At 41.6% G+C, this 6788-nt stretch overlaps 1 long non-coding RNA gene across 1 annotated transcript; it reads left to right on the top strand.

Annotated features, from left to right (window-relative positions):
* The first annotated feature begins 508 nt into the window (after nt 1-508).
* On the top strand, nt 509-6274 carry LOC129383619 (uncharacterized). The gene is made up of 3 exons (XR_008611484.2): nt 509-663; nt 1720-1800; nt 4111-6274. It is a non-coding gene; the product is annotated as an uncharacterized lncRNA (long non-coding RNA).
* The last annotated feature ends 514 nt before the right edge of the window (nt 6275-6788 follow it).

Below are 6788 nucleotides of genomic sequence, written 5' to 3'. Positions count from 1 at the left end.
AAAGCAACAGCCCGTGCTTGGTTAGGTTAGGCCCACTACAACATGCAGGCATGGGTGATTGGCGCTTTTTTTATTTCTGTGTCGTGAGGTTTATTGATGTGCGTATAGGTGCAGTGGCACGCAGTATGGCTAGTACAAAAAGGGGGGGGGGGCAGATATATGTAGCTCACTGTACACGACACAGGGCAAAGAAAATCCGTGTTCAGCAACTATGTTAAATGCCATGTACGTAAATTTTACAACGCTACTCATTCGAAGCGCGCACAGGTGCATATTGAAGAAAAGTTTCCAGGGTAGATAATTTAGTTCGTAATTTACACTAATTTTGCTTAACCACGAGACATAATAATTTGAATATACTGCACGGAAAAACCTAGAGCGAATTAAATTGTGTGTCAGCTTCGTGTGTATACATATTGTCTTTCCTATGCATAAGGTTTCTCGCGTAATGCATTAACAGTTGACAGCCTATCTGATGATGTGTACTCTGTTTACATTACAGTTGTTTATTAGTTTACTCGTTTGTTTTGCGACTGATGAAATGCCGGCATATACATATTTTCAACATTTGACATAACCCTGTATGTTTTGCAGGGACAACCCAGGACGTGCATTTCTCAGCACCCAGTCAACTGCCAAAAGTGACTCAAACACAGGCCACCAGTAAGTGGACATCAGTTGCAATTTCACATTATGCAGTTGGCGGCTGCCTTGTACGGAGGCTTTTTTTTTTTAATGAGATGGTGATGTCGTTCTAATGTACAGTTTGACCACAAAGGTGCGATCATGTCTCACAGAGGCATATATGGTTGCTGTTCTCTGCGAGGGACGTGTTCTCGTGTTCGTGAAGCATTTGTGTGTGGCAGTATTGTCGCCCAATGAGACGGATATAAACACTAACTCGCCACTGCCGGCAAGTATAAGCGAGAAACGCATTATGACGCTGTGAAGTTATTTCATTAATTCGAAGGAAAGTTTTGCAGCAGGAAAAAAGGTTGCTATTCCAGGTAAACATGTCTTTTTCTCACAGGTTATTTAGCCAAACTGTGGATGCATGAAATTCGTGACTTATGAATAGATTTTAATTTATTCTTTAGTAATGCTTCTAAAAGAGACTAGAAATAGCATGTGACTACCTCTGCAATCAGCAGACCATACATTTACAGTCATAAGTGGCAGTTCCATGCAGTCTCGCACTTTATATAACCTTTCCTTTCAGCAACATTGGAACTGGTGGCTGCGTTTTCAGAAGAAGAAGTGCACTTGACACTGTATATGTATGTGTGAATTCGGTTTTCTTTGTATGTGTCGGCTCACTGACAAACAGTGCAAAAATCTGTTGTACCATGAGCCTGACAACGCCTTCTGCTGCTAGAAATGCGGCACTTCGTATTTTATAGTACTGCATGACATTGAAATCAAAGCTACCACATAAAATGATCAAGAAAACTAACCGCTGTTATAGCTGTTTTCCTCAAAAAACGCTTGTCCTTTATGGGCTGTGTTAATCTGAGCTCTCCACCGATGTTTCAGTAGTATTATCCCTTAGTGAGTGAGAGATTGGGGGCAATTAATCGTGTTAGTGTTTAAGTGGTGTCCTAATTATGTGCATTTGTTCCAACAAAGTTGTCTAGATTACTTTATTGTGTAGTGTAAAGCTTATGAAACAATCAGCAACTAGTGAGTTGCTAACACGCATATGGATTTGTCACTATACAGGTGGAACTCGGCTGTACCACTGCAGTGCTGCGGAAATTGCCTTCACCAGCGGCTTTGCAACAGCTGTTTCGCAGCATGTCGGTATGTGTTAATTTATAATTATGTTGGGATGGGCTAGTATTATGGACCACTGCTACTCTGTATTGTGACAGATTCATATGATAAGGGATGTTATGGGCACAGCGAAAGCCTTTGAATTTTTTACTATGGTACATAAACAGGCTCTCCTTTTCGTCACTGGAGCAGGAGAGAAGGGCATGCAGGCACTCCTGAATGTACATATATTTCAAAACATGAGAGAGACATATACACACACACACAATTACACTAAAGGCAGGGACGTTCCATCTTTCATCTTGAATTGAATTGTGCAGCGCAAAAATACAACACAGACCACAGAGAAGCACACATGTTAACAGGTTTGATACACACGTTAGTTCAACAGATTTGATACTTCAAGTGTGCTATTTTACACAAGGGGGAAGGGAAAGGGGAGAAAATCTGAAAAAAAAGTGGAGTGGAAAAAAAGGAATCGTGCCAAAAAGCATGAGAAGCATCGCGCAGCCAGGATCACCAGCAGGACATCTAAAAAGCACTCTGATAAAATTACATACAGGACAACCTTATGTATAGTTTGTTTCAATCAACTCAGATCACATGCAGCCATTACTGCAATCAAGTTGTTTCCTTATGTCATATGAGGGAATGATGTGAGTCCAAAAAACTGTTTAGAGCTGAGGGATTATGTTCCATTCTAGCCTCATTGCCTGCTTTTTTATCATATTGTTATCAGCTGCTTATGTTAGGGACAAAAAGTAAGAGTACGAACTGTTTCCCGATTCGCCATTCCACACAACATGTCTTTGTGACTATATGTACATGCAGATGATCCATAGTTGAAAAATATTCAGTACAGTAGAATCTCATTACAAGATGCACTTGGTTGTAAGAGACATCTGAAAATGGTTTGGTTGGTTTTCCGATATTTCCCACGTTAACAATACTGTATACAAGAGACACCTTTGTTACTAAGGATTACTTTTTAAGTGTTCACTACTTCGAAGGGACACAACCCAGACACATTCACTTTGTGCACCTTGTGTGCTCCGAAGAGCGTAAAGATCACGCAATCCTTACACAAGTCAATCGCGCATGTCTCTTTTAGCATAAACCAGAAAAGGAGGGCAACGGGGACAGTGCAGGGAAGAAAGTGTCGGCAGTTGAAGCTGACGAGCGTCTAAGAGCACCTCAATGGTACTGCGAGCAACAAGGCTTGCAAAGTGAAGTGTTTAAATTCCAGGAGTTGGGAAGGAAGCTAACACAATCTACAGTCACTAAAAAGCTGTGAATGTCTTCTTTAAAGGGCCCCTAAACCACCGAGGTTGAAATTTAGTTGCGGTGTTGCAGTTCTACACAATAAGGCAATGAACAGGTAGCCACGAGAATTTTTCGAATAGGTGCAGTAATAGTGGAGCTACGTGTGTTTGATTATCGAAAAGTAGTCCCCACTCATTTTACTCTTTCATCTGGTACACGCCATATGGACAGAATCGTCTTTTCCTTGCCTAGTACACCTCCAAATGTTACGGGACAGGCCAACACCAACGAGCTCTGTTGCTGTTGCGCTGGCCCATCGTCCTGCGAGGGGTGGCGCTAATACAACGGAACTGTATGGTGACTCGTGTTGAAGAGCCTCATAGGGAGACCCTTCTGTTGGCGTTTCTGTTCTTTGCCCCCATTGGCTGCCCACAATGGCATCGCGCGCAACGCGACGAGGAAGAAGGAGTGTGTGTATTTGCTTGCAGGCCTTGCCGGCAGTCGTGCACTTTCGTTCGACCAATCGACAGCACCGGAAACTGGTGACATCATCAGAGACAGCCTGGTGACGTCAGGACAAACTGGGGGGTGCAGGATAGGTCCAGAGAGGCGCACGGGGTCATTTTCTTCATATTGTGGTGCTCCGGCAGTGCTACGCACTCTGGCATTTGGCTTCGTCGATCGTGACGGCATTCTGATTTCGATACGCGTGTTTACTTGAAATGTTCAAAAAATGTCGAGAAGTGGCTTAGGGGCCCTTTAAGCCACCCTGAGCATTTATTCCTTCAGATATATCAAAACATACTTTAATGATGATGCATAATAAAGTGATCTAGTCTGGCTCCTCAGTGTCTCAAAATTTTTGGTTTCGAGAGACATGTTTTCCGTGCCTCTTAAATATCTTCTGATGAGGCTTTACTGTAATATACACAAACAATTGTGTAACTCCTCCTGCAAGTATTATTCATTAAGCCCGGTCACTTATGTGCAAAGCTTGTGGTTAAGTCTTGATGTCCGTACTTTTTAGAGCTATGTTTATTAATTCATGCTGTTCTTATTGGTTCTTCGATGCAGGAGACAATGCCTACGAAATTATTGGCCCTGATCATGAGAGCCCTCAAGGGGCAAACAACATCTCTGTTGCAGAAGTGAGCCCGATACCACTTGGAAGTTACCATGACAGATGACACGGCAGCAATAGATACAGAGACTGCCATGTCTACTGCAGCTGCAACAGTGTGCGAGGCAAGCAGCAGCGCGTCAGCGTCAGCAGCAGTGTCAGAAGGAACCACACCAGGCCTGGTAGAGCAACATGTGTGCTATCACTGACTTTTTTTGTAGTGCATACAACTCATTTGCTCAACATACAAAAGCTTTTCACCACGACTGTGAGCCAGTGTTATTGTGCAGCAAGTGCAAGACTAAGTTAGGTGTTATAACACAGTACAAGCATCACTTTAATATATGCAAATGCCAACATATTACAGTTGTTGCCTCCCTAGCCAGCCCACATAGTGACAACAATGTGGAACACATGGTGGGACACACTTCTCCCCCATTACAAGATAGTAGAGACTGTCAGTGTTGTTGCTAGATTGACTGGTCTTTGTAGGCAAATAGAAGGACAACACAGGTGTCATAAGATTGTTGTTGATGTTGTTGTTGAAGAGGTAAAAAAGAAGTTTGATGCAGCTGAAGTGCCAACTGATATTGAGCAAATCAAAAGCAACCACCTGAAAAAGCAACACTATCGAAATTTTGGTATCTATGTGCCGCCAACTCTGGTAAGAATGGCATAGGACAGAAGTGTGATGAAAATCACACAGACACTGCTGTTGCATCACTGGCCACAGTGAGCAGCGACTTGTAGGGCAAGAGAGTCAACTGAAACTAACATTATGATATAGTGTCATGCTCCCATGTGACCACTTTTCAAGTTATTTTGCAAGATACAGCTCAACCTCCAGAAACTAGACTGCAACTTCTCTGTAAAAAAAATTTCACAAAAAATTATTCATAACACTATTAACATAGCAGTATCTTTTTTTTTTGTGTCGGTTTGAGGTTCCCGGCTGTCCATTAATGCAAAAATTGAGGAAAAAAAGAACATGTGTCGTACTTACACCTTTTTAACAAGTACGAGGGGGACATAACTTTTCTAGTCATGCATCTTCATCATACTATCAAGTTTTTAAATGCCTTTTATAATTATTATTACCAGTTATATCTGAGTGCATTGTATGCATGTAGCAAGTGTAAAATCAGGTCAGTTGGATCAGATGCCTTATCTGCAAGCGAGCCCTATATTCAAGAAATTTGAATTAAAGGAGTTACGTTAGAGACGCAGTCTTTCAGCACTTTATTGCCTGTGGTTTAAGCATTGCTCAATACTTTTGTGGGTGGCAATTTCAACCGGCACAGCACTGCGCTTTGCCACAGTCACATTTGTCTTCAAAGCGGTGCTTACCATTTGTGTTGATCTGTTTGTGTATGCATAGAGCAAGTTTTTAATTTATATTTTTCTGCATTCTTGTGCTTGCACTAAGCTTGTATAAGGCAGTTACAAAATGTGCGTCAATATAACAAACTGTTCTGTTGAGCTTACACTTGCAAATAATCGTGTTCAGATGGCCGCACTTCTATGCGGGTGCACCGCTAGCTTTGTGTATGTTCTCATGTTCGTATAAAGCTTATATAAGCTAGTTAGAAAATGTATTGTCACTAAGCATTGTGATATTCTTTAAAGAACTGCTTGGTTGGTTTTACACTTGTTAATTAGTATTGAGGCGGTGGTATTCCCATGTATGCCCACTGCTAGCTTTCTGTGTCCTCACGTGTTTGTATTAGGTTTCTACAAGGGTGTTACAGCATGTACGTCACTAAGCGCTGTGATATTTTTTAAAGAACTGCTTTGTTGGTTTTACACCTGTGAGTAATAGTACTCGGGTGGCACTAGTCATGTGTAGGTACACAGGGACCATTTGCATACATTATGCTCATGTAAAGCAGTTACAAAGTGTATGTCACTAATTACTGTGATATTTGTTGAATTGCTGTGATGGTTTTACACATGTGAATAATAGTGGTCAGGACACAGTACTTGCGGTGTATAGTTGAATTTATACACTGCCAAGACATGGGCTGTATACGTACCAAAAGAAATGTAAGTCATTAAATTGTTGTGATTATTACAGTTTGGATTTTATTAAACTGTAATAAAATTGTTTCTTGTATCTATTGAGGTATGGCAATTTGTCATGCAACCAAACTGAGGACCTGAACTTGTGCATACAAATAAACAGCTAATTTAAGAGTATACTGCTCATATTCTGCTAAACCAGTTTAACAAATCTTGTACTACAATGCTCGAAAAATGACAGAGCTGACTCGGATGTACAGAAAAAGTTCTGCACTGGCTGAAGGACTGCCCCACACTGGAGTTCGTAATGTTGCGTTTATTGGAGTAGAACAGAAAGTGCACTTCTATTAAAAATGCGACAGTCGGTGCAGAAACATAAGGCAGACGAGCGGATGTGGCACATTTTTTTCAGGGCCCTCCATGCCTACTACTGCATTTCTAGTCTTCCTGTGCTCTGCGTATAAGCCCCTGTTCAGCCAAGGTTTTTACTCCATGACAGTTGTTCTACTGGGTTCGTAGCAATATTGAAGAAAAAAATTCAATCGTTTTCAAGGACTTTCGAGGCCCCGACACAGTAACTCCAAGGACCTCGTGCAATGTGTGTAGTAGTTTG

This window comes from Dermacentor andersoni, chromosome 8 (genome assembly GCF_023375885.2).
Source record: "Dermacentor andersoni chromosome 8, qqDerAnde1_hic_scaffold, whole genome shotgun sequence".
NCBI lineage: Eukaryota > Metazoa > Arthropoda > Arachnida > Ixodida > Ixodidae > Dermacentor > Dermacentor andersoni.
This window is presented reverse-complemented; position numbering and strand designations above follow the sequence as displayed.